This window comes from Arachis duranensis, chromosome 6 (assembly GCF_000817695.3).
Source record: "Arachis duranensis cultivar V14167 chromosome 6, aradu.V14167.gnm2.J7QH, whole genome shotgun sequence".
In the NCBI taxonomy this organism is placed as follows: Eukaryota; Viridiplantae; Streptophyta; class Magnoliopsida; order Fabales; family Fabaceae; genus Arachis; species Arachis duranensis.
This window is the reverse complement of record NC_029777.3, coordinates 39,551,622-39,564,236: the sequence shown is the minus strand read 5'-3', so window position 1 is coordinate 39,564,236 and position 12,615 is coordinate 39,551,622. Positions and strand designations below refer to the sequence as shown.

Below are 12,615 nucleotides of genomic sequence, written 5' to 3'. Positions count from 1 at the left end.
AGAGAAGATCAAAGAATCATGAGAGAGGAGCAACAAAGACAAGGAAGAGACATTGAGGAGCTCAAGCACTCCATAGGATCTTCAAGAGGAAGAACAAGCCGCCATCACTAAGGTAGACCCGTTCTTTAATCTCCTTGTTCTTTATTTTTTTGTTTTTCGAAAAATCATGCTTATGTTTATCTATGTTTGTGTCTTTTGATCATTAGTGTCTTAGTGTCTATGCCTTAAAGTTATGAATGTCCTATGAATCCATCACCTTTCTTAAATGAAAAATGTTCTTAATTGAAAAAGAGTAGAATTGCATGAATTTTGAATTTTATAACAGTTTGATTATTTTGATGTGGTGGCAATACTTTTGTTTTCTGAATGTATGCTTTAACAGTGCATATGTCTTTTGAATTTGTGGTTCATGAATGTTGGCTCTTGAAAGAATGATGAAAAAGGAGACATGTTACTGAGGATCTGAAAAATCATAAAAATGATTCTTGAAGCAAGAAAAAGCAGTGAATATTCAAAAAAAAAAAAAAGAGAGAGAAAAACGAAAAAAAAGAAAAAAAGAAAAATAAAAAGAAAAGAAGAAAAATAAAATAATAAATTTGTGATCCAAGGCAAAAAGAGTGTGCTTAAGAACCCTGGACACCTCTAATTGGGGACTTTTAGCAAAGCTGAGTCACAATCTGAAAAGGTTCACCCAATTATGTGTCTGTGGCATGTATGTATCCGGTGGTAATACTGGAAGACAGAGTGCTTTGGGCCACGGCCAAGACTCGTAAAGTAGCTATGTTCAAGAATCATCATACTTAACTAGGAGAATCAATAACACTATCTGGATTCTGAGTTCATATAGAAGCCAATCATTCTGAATTTCAAAGGATAGACTGAGATGCCAAAACTATTCAGAGGCAAAAAGCTAAAGCCCCGCTCATCTAATTAATACTGATCTTCATAGATATTTTTGGAGTTCATTGCATATTCTCTTCCTTTTATCTTATTTGATTTTCAGTTGCTTGGGGACAAGCAACAATTTAAGTTTGGTGTTGTGATGAGTGGATAATTTATACGCTTTTTGGCATTGTTTCTAGTATGTTTTTAGTGTGTTTTAGTTAGTTTTTATTATAGTTTTATTAGTTTTTAGTTAAAATTCACTTTTCTGGACTTTACTATGAGTTTGTGTGTTTTTTTGTGATTTCAGGTATTTTCTGGCTGAAATTGAGGGACCTGAGAAAAAATCTGATTTAGAGGCTGAAAAGGACTGCAGATGCTGTTGGATTCTGACCTCCCTGCACTCGAAGTGGATTTTCTGGAGCTACAGAAGCCCAAATGGCGTGCTCTCAACGGCGTTGGAATGTAGACATCCTGGGCTTTCCAGCAATATATAATAGTCCATACTTTGCTCGAGATTTGATGGCCCAAATCAGCTCAAAACTGCCCGGCGTTAAACGCCGGAACTGGCACAAGAATGGGAGTTAAACGCTCAAACTGGCACAAAAGCTGGCGTTTAACTCCAAGAGAAGTCTCTACACGAAAATGCTTTAATGCTCAGCCCAAGCACACACCAAGTGGGCCCGGAAGTGGATGTTTATGTCATTTACTCATCTCTGTAAACCCTAGGCTACTAGTTCTCTACAAATAGGACCTTTTGCTATTGTATTTTCATCTTTTGATCACTTTAGATCTCTAGATCATCTTGGTAGCTATCTTTATTCTTATGCTATCTTAGGTCATTGGGAGGCTGGCCTCACGGCCATGCCTAGACCTTGTTCTTATGTATTTTCAACGGTGGAGTTTCTACACACCATAGATTAAGGTGTGGAGCTCTGCTGTACCTCGAGTATTAATGCAATTACTATTGTTCTTCTATTCAATTCAGCTTATTCTTGTTCTAAGATATTCGTTTGCACCCAAGAACATGATGAATGTGATGATTATGTGACACTCATCATCATTCTCACTTATGAACGAGTGCTTGACAACCACTTCTGTTCTACAAGCAAACAAGGCTTGAATGTTTATCTCTTGGATCCCTTGATCGGAATCTTCGTGGTATAAGCTAGAACTGATGGCAGCATTCAAGAGAATCTGGAAGGTCTAAACCTTGTCTGTGGTATTCTGAGTAGGATTCAATGATTGAATGACTGTGACGAGCTTCAAACACCTGAAGGCTGGGCGTTAGTGACAGACGCAAAAGAATCACTGGATTCTATTCCAACCTGATTGAGAACCGACAGATGATTAGCCGTGCCGTGACAGGGTGCGTTGAACATTTTCACTGAGAGGATGGGAGATAGCCACTGACAACGGTGAAAGCCTACATACAGCTTGCCATGGAAAGGAGTAAGAAGGATTGGAAGAAGATAGTAGGAAAGCAGAGAGACGGAAGGGACAAAGCATCTTCATACGCTTATCTGAAATTCCCACCAATGAATTACATAAGTATCTCTATCTTTATCTTTATGTTTTATTCATCATTCATAACCATTTGAGTTTGCCTGACTAAGATTTACAAGGTGACCATAGCTTGCTTCATACCAACAATCTCTGTGGGATCGACCCTTACTCGCGTAAGGTTTATTACTTGGACGACCCAGTACACTTGCTGGTTAGTTGTGCGAAGTTGTGATAAAGAGTTGAGATTACAATTGAGCGTACCATGTTGATGGCGCCATTGATGATCACAATTTCGTGCACCAGGTATGTACGGATGTTCGTTGTATAGCAAAAGTATTTTTGGGAGCGATATTACGGTTTAAAGTTTTAAACAGGCTCATATTTTAGTATTAAATAGTATAAGTGTCGTCGTAATGTCCGAGCTATCAGAGTTGCACAGCCGGAAGCGTGAGCTTTGGTAGTTAGGGTGTTACATTATGGTATCAGAGCAGTCCTTCCTGTAGAGCTTGAGGAATGGACCAACTATGCTTCTATTGCATGCTCTGAACGTTTGTCATGTATTAGGTCTTGTCGAATGATGAGAATTAGAGTTTTATGCACATGACGGTCTATTGATTAACATTGTTAGTCTTGCATTACATAATTCCTGATATTAAGTTTGGCCGGCTTAATACTTGTGAATTTCGTATATGAAAGTACTAATGGGTTATCATAGATGATATACGACTTTTGAGTTAAGCGAATCGCGAGTTTTGGGAATGTTGGAAACTATTTCTCGAGGCTATTCAGTTGTGTGTTTTGGATTTTGTTCGAGTCGACATGTTCTTTCATAGCCTAACTTGAAGTTCTTGTTTGCTAATCCTTTAGAAAGGTGGTTTGATTTTCCAACTCTATTCCTCTATTCATATGCATCCTTGTTTGATATTAAAGTGCATATGCTTGTTTGAAACCCTTGTTGCATCTATCTTTCTTTCTTTGAGTCCTTCTTGATTCATGTATTCCTTGCTATAGCTTTGAACTTGTCCTACTGCGTTGTACATTTTAACTCCGGATTCTGAGTCCATTATTAGAGAGATTGTTGATTCAGTTTTTCTCTTATTTGACAGTGATCACAGCCAATGTTGAGATTTTATAAAAATTTTTGTTATATACTTATCTATATATGAAACTGAGATTACTTATACAGTTTAACAACTATTTATTTCTAATACCTCGCTTGTGCTTTTACTGGTTTATGGAACTGCATTTACTTTAAATTACAATTTGACTTTCTAGCAATTTTACTATAGTTCCAATGCACATCTTCATTTGATTATGTATTTGGATATTTTTCAAAATTTTGGAAAGGAAAGCTTTTTCACTTTTATCCTGGTTGAGTTTCGTTTGATAAGCTTTACTTAACTTATTTTGAATTGAGTTTGATTTAGCATTCTATATGGTTTATGCCATTGTTGTTCTTTTGAGAATGTTGGACTCATAGCTTTCTATCTCCATGAACGTCATGTTTGACTTTGTTTTTAACTAACCTTTTACACCATGTGAACTTTACTATTGATCTTGGTTTTTATTTTCTTGTGAATCTCATTCTTATATGAGTCAGTTGATTCGTTTCAAAATGGTGCACCGTTTATCCTCTCATTGTCATTACAAGAGTTTTTAGTCAAAGGTTTATCCTTGAGAAATTACTAATGATAAGGTTGTCTTTTCCTATGACTTTTGTATTCTTTGGATCAATTGAAAGATTATTTGATGTCTCATGCCTAGTGGATCTTGTTTTAACTATCTTGATTTGTGATCTTTTCTCGTATGATTTGACTCCTTTTTAAGTACATTCTAATCTCCTTGAATATCCTTCTGAGATGGTGATTTCAAGAACACTTTGGAGTCTTGTTTTGGACTTTTAAAGAAATTTTGAATTCTCTTTGAAGAAATTCCAAACGGAATTTATTTTCTATTGCTTGATTGAGATTAAAACCATTGTTCAATTTTTGACAAAAATTATTTTAAAGTTGACATGCGCTATTTTAAATGAGGTTTTGAAAAGTTTCCTTGTTTAATGGAAACCTATTCGTTTGTAACGTACCACTTGTTTCCTTACCAGATTATAAGCAAAATTTTACCTCGGAATTTCTTTTCTAAAGAGAGTTTAACTTCCTCTTTTGTCCTCGCTATAAATGTTATATACACTTGTTTGAATATGGATTTTGAGAATTTTTGAACAAGCATTTGATTTCTCTTCTGAGTTTTATGATTGCTTTTGGTTAAGTTGTGCACCTAATTATCTTTCTAAAATATTTGAGGAGATATTTTAGCCTTTAGCCAAACTTGTGTGCACCTTATTTTTAAAATTCTACATGACCTGCTTCAACATGAATTTGCATTAAAGCAAAGCCACAATTATGCTTTTGTTACTCTCTTGAAAGATGTTTCTTAACCTTTCTTTTAGATTGCGAAGTGATTTTTTTTTGCAAGTTTTCGATTCTTTTGTGAACAATGTGTTCGGAAATGTTTTTAATCATGCTCTTGAAGTTCTGTGAACTTTGTCTTTGGTTTGAGAGATTCTTCTCTATAAACCTCATACTTCTTTGACTCAGCTTGAATTTGTTTCAAACTAATGCGCTGATCCTTTTCCTTGTTGATCCTATCGGATTTCTTTGATTCAAGGGTTATCTTTGAAGTTGTCAATAGATTTATTTCTAGCAAACTTCATTGGTTGAGTATCCTTATTTACCTAGATTGTATACATTCTCTCAAATCTATGAGTATTATCCTTGACATTTGTCTCTCCTTTCCAAGATTTTGCATTCTTCTGAGTAGACTTAAGAATTGTTTTGATGTCGCATTCGATCTGTAGACGTAGTAACGCAATGCGTTAGTTTTTTAAGATGTGATATGTGAATATGGAAGGTGAAACGGTAGGTGTACCATGTTATGAGTTGTGGGTGTTTTGCCCCTTGGAAACGAGTTTGCGAGTGTTAGGCTTATGTTTGGCCATGAGGTTGTAAAATGTTTGGTGGAGTTGGGAAGTGAAGTTCTGAAGTGGGAACAAGATTGTCAGCGAACATTATGCTGCTGTGTAAATACCAACATGCTTTGCAGCCTTTTACCACACTAATTACCACTTTGCTTTGTGAACGCCTATCTTGATTTGCACCCTATTTGACACCTCAAGTTTTTGTAAAGCCTTGAGATTATATGACCTTGTGCATTGAGCCTACCTTGTAAGGTTTGCTTTGCAATCACACTCCTACCTTTGTATTTTTATGCATACGACCAACAAAGTATTTGAAAACCGTATGTATGTTTATATGTTGAGATATATTTTTGCTTCTTCCTTAAAAGTGTTCAAGGGTGAACTGTTATGAAATATTTTTTGTTTTGTATCAATTTTCGAGGGCGAAATTTTTTATAAGGTGGGTAGAATGTAAGACCCAGAACGTCACAAACACAACTCATGTAAGACTCAGAACCTTTGAAAAGTCTTTTTATGATCAAGTCTCAAATCATATGGTTATTTATAGCCTTAATTTCAGAAATTATTTTATTAAAGGTAATTAAGGCAAGTTTTGATTTATTGGATTTGAGATGAGTTATGATTATTATCCAAGTTTATAATTATTGGATTATTTTCTATATTTAAATTATAAAGTTGCTAGTTATGAAATAATAAGGATTTTATATGATTTGGAATAGATAAGTAATATTTTAAATATTAATACTGTTATCTTGGAAAATGAAGAAATTAAGTATATTATTTCTAATTATTTGATTTGGGCATTTTATTAAAAGTAATTTGCAAAAATGGATGATCAAGTATTTTCTATATACAATTAGTGTTGGATTTAATTTGGGTTTCAATTACCATATTATTCCCAAATTTATGTGAAATTACTATATTGCCCCTAACCCTAATTTACACACACACACCCTACCAACCTATTGACCTAGCCGCCAAAAAAAAATTCCCTTCCCCCAAATCCAGCAGCCACACCCCTACCTATTTTCCTCTCACCCTCTCAGCAATATCACACACATAGAAGCATGAACAGAAATGGATACTGGGCCAGAAGGAGAGAAGGAGAGGGGGAAGAGCTTAGCGCCGCCGGCTGGGTACTGCTACCGTGACCGCCGGACTACCGCGCGTGAGGAGCACCGCCATCAAAGCTACCCCGTTCATCCATAACCAGTTGCGATTCTGCCACCCATCACCCTATTTCGTCGCTGGAGATCTCGGAGCCGCTGCTCGTTGTGCCGTCCTTGTCGCCGCCACTGCTTCCATCTCTTCCAACAGCGCTGCTACCGCCATCGTGAGTCGCGGCCAAAGAGGAAGCATTGCAGCAACTGAATCCCGAGAGGGACACATTCACGAGACGAGAGAGAGAGCTGTGGGGAGAGGGAGGCCGTGCGTCCCATCGCGCGCGTCGCTATCCAAAAACTGCCGCTGATCCGTGCTGCGCGAAGCTAACGCCGCCGTTCCTGCCGCCGGCAAGCCTCGGTTAGCACTACCGAAGCTCCGGCCATCACCGTCATTGAGGAAGCTCACCAGAGTTGTTGGAGGCTGCCACCGCTCTGCCTGGTTCTGTGTTGAGTCGCGCCGCCGTGCCTGGCTGCCGGAAAACCTCGATAACGTCGTCGGAGAACTCTGCCGGTAAGGGTTTTAAATTTTTGGTTTCGGTCATTTTGAGTTACGAGAAGGTTTTGATGCTGTGCGGTTTTTATAGATGACCTACCGGAGCTTCTGGCCACCGCCGGAGCTGCTGCCAGGCCGGTTCGAAATCACAGCTGCTTTGTGTTGAAATTCCAGTAAGAAATTATGTTTTGAAAGCCCTCCGTTAGTGTCCCGTACGTGTATTAAAGCCTATACATTAATAATGTTCCTAGAGTTTAGTAACTGAGGTTGCTTGTTGTAAATTAGAGCTGATTATGCTGCTGCGAATATGTGTGGGGCTGTGCTTTGAAGCTGCCTTTGATTTTGAGTTAAGGCGAAAAGAACTTTTAAGGCGCTTGGATTATGGAATTGCGTTTGAGGTAGGGGCGCTTTCCAAAAACTATGTTTTATGTATTGGAATTATTACATATGGATATTAATGTGAGATATTGTGTATTTGGTGATTGTACCTACATTATAAATTATTTGATTGACTCGAATGATTATGGATGTTGGTTTGGCTGAATTGTTGTGCGGATTTGTGAACTGTAATGTTTGAAGTTGATTCTTTAAAGATTTGAAATCTGAGTTTAATCCGTTGAGGATTGATTTGATTTGAGTTAATTATTTTGGTGATTTGAGAAGTCGAACACACTTTTGAATTCAGCCTGGTTTACTTTAAATGACTTGGTTTTGGATAAATGATTTGTTATTGAGCCATTTCTTTAAAGTTTTGGAAATGAGTTAAATCGGTTGATATTGAGTTGATTTTTGAAATGGTTTCGCTGAGATATGCCACTGAGGCGACTGCTGGATTTAGCTTGCTTTTGAATTGATTTCTGGTTTTGAGCTGTTGAAAAGGAATGAGAAACGGTTTAGTTGGGACCCGAACCGGGTGGCAAAAGTCCAAGTTTTAGGGGAGGTGCTGCCGAAATTTCTACAAAATCCTAGTCTTGTTTTAAAAGTTATTAAAAAAGGGTTGGATTTGAGAAGTTGTATTATTTGATGTATTAAGAGAATATTGATGTTTTCAAGCTTAATTTATTTAGTGAACTTTATGCCTTGAGTTCGACTTATTTAGAAATGAACTATTTTTACCATTTGAATCAGTGAAGGAAAGAATGATGCTCTAGTATTGATTTCAATATAAAAAGGAGCTTTTAGTGATTTCAAAGGAACCTAGACTTTTGATTGAGTAATTAAGTTTGAGGCATTTTGGAGGAGTTAGAAAAATGGGTTCCAAAAAGAAACCTAAAAGTAGTTTGATTCAAATGGACCAGTTCCGTTTCAAATGAGTTAATTTTTGGATCGGGTTGGAACTTGTGATTTTGTATGGCCGGTTTTATAGTAAATTCAGTTTTATTTACTTGAACCGAGAATCTATGATTTTAAGAGTTTCAATGAATTTTAAGGAATTGATATAGGTTGACCTTCCCTAAAGAATTGGATCTCTGCCGAGAAACTTTTGTTATAAAATCCCATTGTTGGATGGGTGATTTTGAATGTTCCCAAAATGAATCTTTAACTTTCCATGGTTTTGGAAGTTTTGGAAAGAGAATGCCGAGAGTGGCTTTGTTTTAAAAAGGGAACTCACTTTGAGTAAATTTGGCTTATGAGCCTGAGATGATTTGAGAAGTGAAATCTTTAAAGCCAAGGCTGAAAAGAGTTGAAATTTGATTTCAAAGTGAAATGAATTGAGAAAAAGTGAATTGTGGCTTAAGTGCCGATTTTATGAACTTTGATGATGTTGAATGGTGGAAGTGCTATTTGTTATGAGTCGGAATGGCTATGTATGGTATTGAATTATGGCTGATTGCCGAATGAGTTATAAGCCGTATGGCTGGCTATGAATTATGAATTTAAGCTGAAGGGCTGTATTTATTGATAAGTTGGTTGGTTCTGGATTGGACCGTGAGTCGGATGGCTGAGATGGATGGTGATCCATGGTTGAATATAAATGCATGTATGCAATTGAATGAATTATGAATTTAAGCCGAATGGCTGATATGAATGTCGTAAGCGAGTATGCTTGTGTTTTCTCTCTGGTTGTAAGGGTGACAGGGCACCGATACCCTCTAATGGCGACATGGCGCAGATACCCTCTAATGGCGATAGGGCGCAGATACCCTCTAATGGTGACAGAGTGCAGATACCCTCTAATGATATTAATGCGCAACAGAGAGACTGTGCCGGGGTTAGCTACCGGACACGTCGGGTTGGCTTGGTAACCGACAGATGATATCATCAGCCACTAAGACAGGCATGCATCATATGCATCTATGTGACATTGTTTGGGTGTGCATATTGTTCTTGGTTTGCCTTTGTGATTAACTGCTAATTGTTCTACTTGCTGTAATTGTTTGTTTGTACTTGAACTTTCTATCTGTGTTTGCAACTGGGACTCTATTGGATTGTGGTGATTGATTGATGGTTGGATTGTTTGGGCCTAGGGCCGTGGTTGAAATGAGATGAACCGATGGTTGATTTCGGTTTTGTGTTTCTGGTTTGGAAAAGTATGAAAGGCTATTTTGGTTCAGCATAGATAAACCTTTTGAAAGGCTTTTGAATGTTGTTTTAAATGAACAGTTTCCACTTTCAGAAAAGGGTTTCAAATTTCTTTTATTGTAAACCGTTGTTTTTGAAAAGAGGCATAAGTTGGTTATTAATCACTGGTACGGTTTATATTCATGTATCCTATTACAGTAATTCCCAAAAATCCTCTACTGAGAACCCTTTCGAGGATGATGTTCTCACCCCCTATATTTTTCTCCTTTCAGGATATGGGCGCTGAAGTCACGAAGGGTGTATATAATTGTTGTTGTGATGCTCTGTATTGTTTCAGTTATGGTTTATTGTACCCTCACCTTTTATCTTGATATATTCTGTAAGAGGGATAGGAATTGTATTGGTTAATGCTTGTAATATTATTTATATATATGTATGTATATATATGGATGTACTCCTTATGAATTTCTGTAAGTTGTATGGTATGTACGGATGTTCGTTGTATAGCAAAAGTATTTTTGGGAGCGATATTGCGGTTTAAAGTTTTAAATAGGCTCATATTTTAGTATTAAATAGTATAAGTGTCGTCGTAATGTCCGAGCTATCAGAGTTGCGCAGCCAGAAGCGTGAGCTTTAGTAGTTAGGGTGTTACAGTGCCTTTATTTCCATAGAATTCAGGTATAATTTTTGGGTTGGATGCTCTCATTGTATTCAAGTATTTTTATTCTCTTATTTAAATGTCATCTATCTATCCATGACTTTGCACCTGATAAATTTTCAGTTATAAGTATTGATGACAAATTCAAATTAGTCTATTGCCTCTAACCTCTACTTTTTAGTTGACAACTATTGAGTAAAACTATGCTTTAGTCTCTAAACCATTTTCATCTAACACTCTTAGTTCTTAAGGGATGAAATATGTACAATTCAATTTCTGAATACTTTTTGTTTTAGTGTTGTAGTCTTTAAGAGATTAGATGCACATAATTTAGTCCTTTGAATGAAAATTAAGATACATAGATGTCAGGCTTCAAATAAAAGATAACCTTTTAATGATTTTAGGGCTAAATGGATTTCTTTTATCAAACTAAAGTCTATGCGATTTATCTTTCAATGAATATAGAGTATATTTCGGCATCTAAGTCTATATTTACCTAATGCATCTACTAATTTTCGCTACATATTAATCGCTGTAAGAAGAATTTTATATATGTGGAAGGTACAAGCTATCAAATGTTAAAAGCTCACAACAGATGCAAGAAAAATTAGAAGAATTTCATATAATCTAATTGGTTTGCTTCATCTGTAACATTATCTTTTAACTTTAAATAATAACTTTCAATTCAAAATGCATGTGAATCATTAATTTATATAGCATTCTGATGCTATGATGAAATATGCTAGCTAATTTCCTCAATGTACAGATGAATAGATTGAAAAAATATTGAAACTTCATCTCTCTTATGAAAATGGATATATTTAATTTCTTTTAATCTTTTGTGCACCAAAATTAGAATATGTCAAGCATTAATTCCTTGATATATATGGGTAAGCCGTTTGGAGAAATTTATATGCATGTGATTTATAGTTCTACTTAATTTGTTGGTATTTTTTCACCCAATAAGCAAAAGGAATTGCTTAGGCTTATTTTTATTATAGAGTCCATAAATGGTAGTTACATTCAATTAGAAAAATTAGCCTAAACCTAAACCAAAAATATTAGCCTAACTCTTAACAATCAAAAGGAGGAAAATGAATTTTAAGGTGATATCATACAAATAGAGTTGAAACATGTTATTAAAGTTTGCTATATGCACCAGCTGCGGCTAATTTTTTTGTAGTGGATTGGAGGAGTGTAACACCCTAACTTTTAGCACGTTATGATCGTACCAAAAGTAAGGCGTTACTAACCTGTTCTCCCTATTTATTATTTAATATTGAGTCTTTAGGTCGATATCGCATTTCAGTTTATAAGAAAATACCAGAAAATTATTTGTAGTAATTAAAATCACACAATTATTAATAATAATAAATGCTATACCAATGAATTCAATATAAAACTCAAATACAATACCTATCCCTCTGGATAAAATAAAACTTAAAGCAACAAGGGCGAGGGAACTCTATAAAAACAACAGGAATCACAAGTAAATCTACTAGTCGTCTGCATCTTCTAACTGAATCTTCGAACCTGTGTCACTGAAAGAGTGGAAGATTTTGGGGTGAGAACAAACCACACGTTCTCAGTAGGGAATGGGAATGCCGTAAAAGTAATGAATTTAATGCAAATAATTAACTTACTTAGTAAAACTATTTTGTTAACCCTTTGGAAATACTTTTATTTCTACTTTAGATAAATAATTACTTTTCTTTAAATTTCTAAACTCAAAACAAATTTTAAATATAAAACTAGTCACATTTTCTGTCTCTCAGCTACATAGTTAATCCTCAGTCAAATGTCAACTCGTAATCACTTTAATACACTCACAAACAGATAGTGCAAGCAAGAGATTCAATTCAATGTACAAGCAAGTCACAACAAGACAAACAATACAATCACAAAGTAATAAAACAAGCAAGCGCAATAAAATACAAATGTGCAAACAACATGATGCATGTCTATCCCTAACGCAGGCCATGAGCTCATGTGTCGGTTGCCTACCTGCTTCCGACATTACCCGGGCACAAGTCCCAGATATGGCTTTCCAGATGCATCAGTGTGCTTACAAGTCGTACGGCTAGGCCACATCAGTGTGACTTTCAAAATCAACAAGCGTACATCTGGAAAACAGTTCTCAATGTGTGGGCGTCCCCACTTTACATTTGGCACTAAGGCCCAAACAATGTCACATCTGCTCTCCTGTGGCAGATGCTTTATTAATTAATATATTCCTTTAATCTTTGTTCTCTGCTCTCCTGTGGTAGAGATTCCTTTTCTTAAAAAAAAACTCAAAACAACACTTAGAACAAAATCTTTCCTTACAACAATGGATTTAAAACATTCTGTTTTTCTTAATAAATCTAGTTTAAAAATAGAATACACCTTTTCTCAACTGAATAAATCTCAAATAATT

General features: G+C 35.9%; 1 long non-coding RNA gene across 1 annotated transcript; it reads left to right on the top strand.

Moving 5' to 3' along the window:
• Positions 1-6,926: 6,926 nt before the first annotated feature.
• LOC107493604 (uncharacterized) lies at positions 6,927-7,417 on the top strand. The gene is made up of 3 exons (XR_001593013.3): positions 6,927-7,036; positions 7,110-7,191; positions 7,304-7,417. It is a non-coding gene; the product is annotated as an uncharacterized LOC107493604 (long non-coding RNA).
• Positions 7,418-12,615: the final 5,198 nt, after the last annotated feature.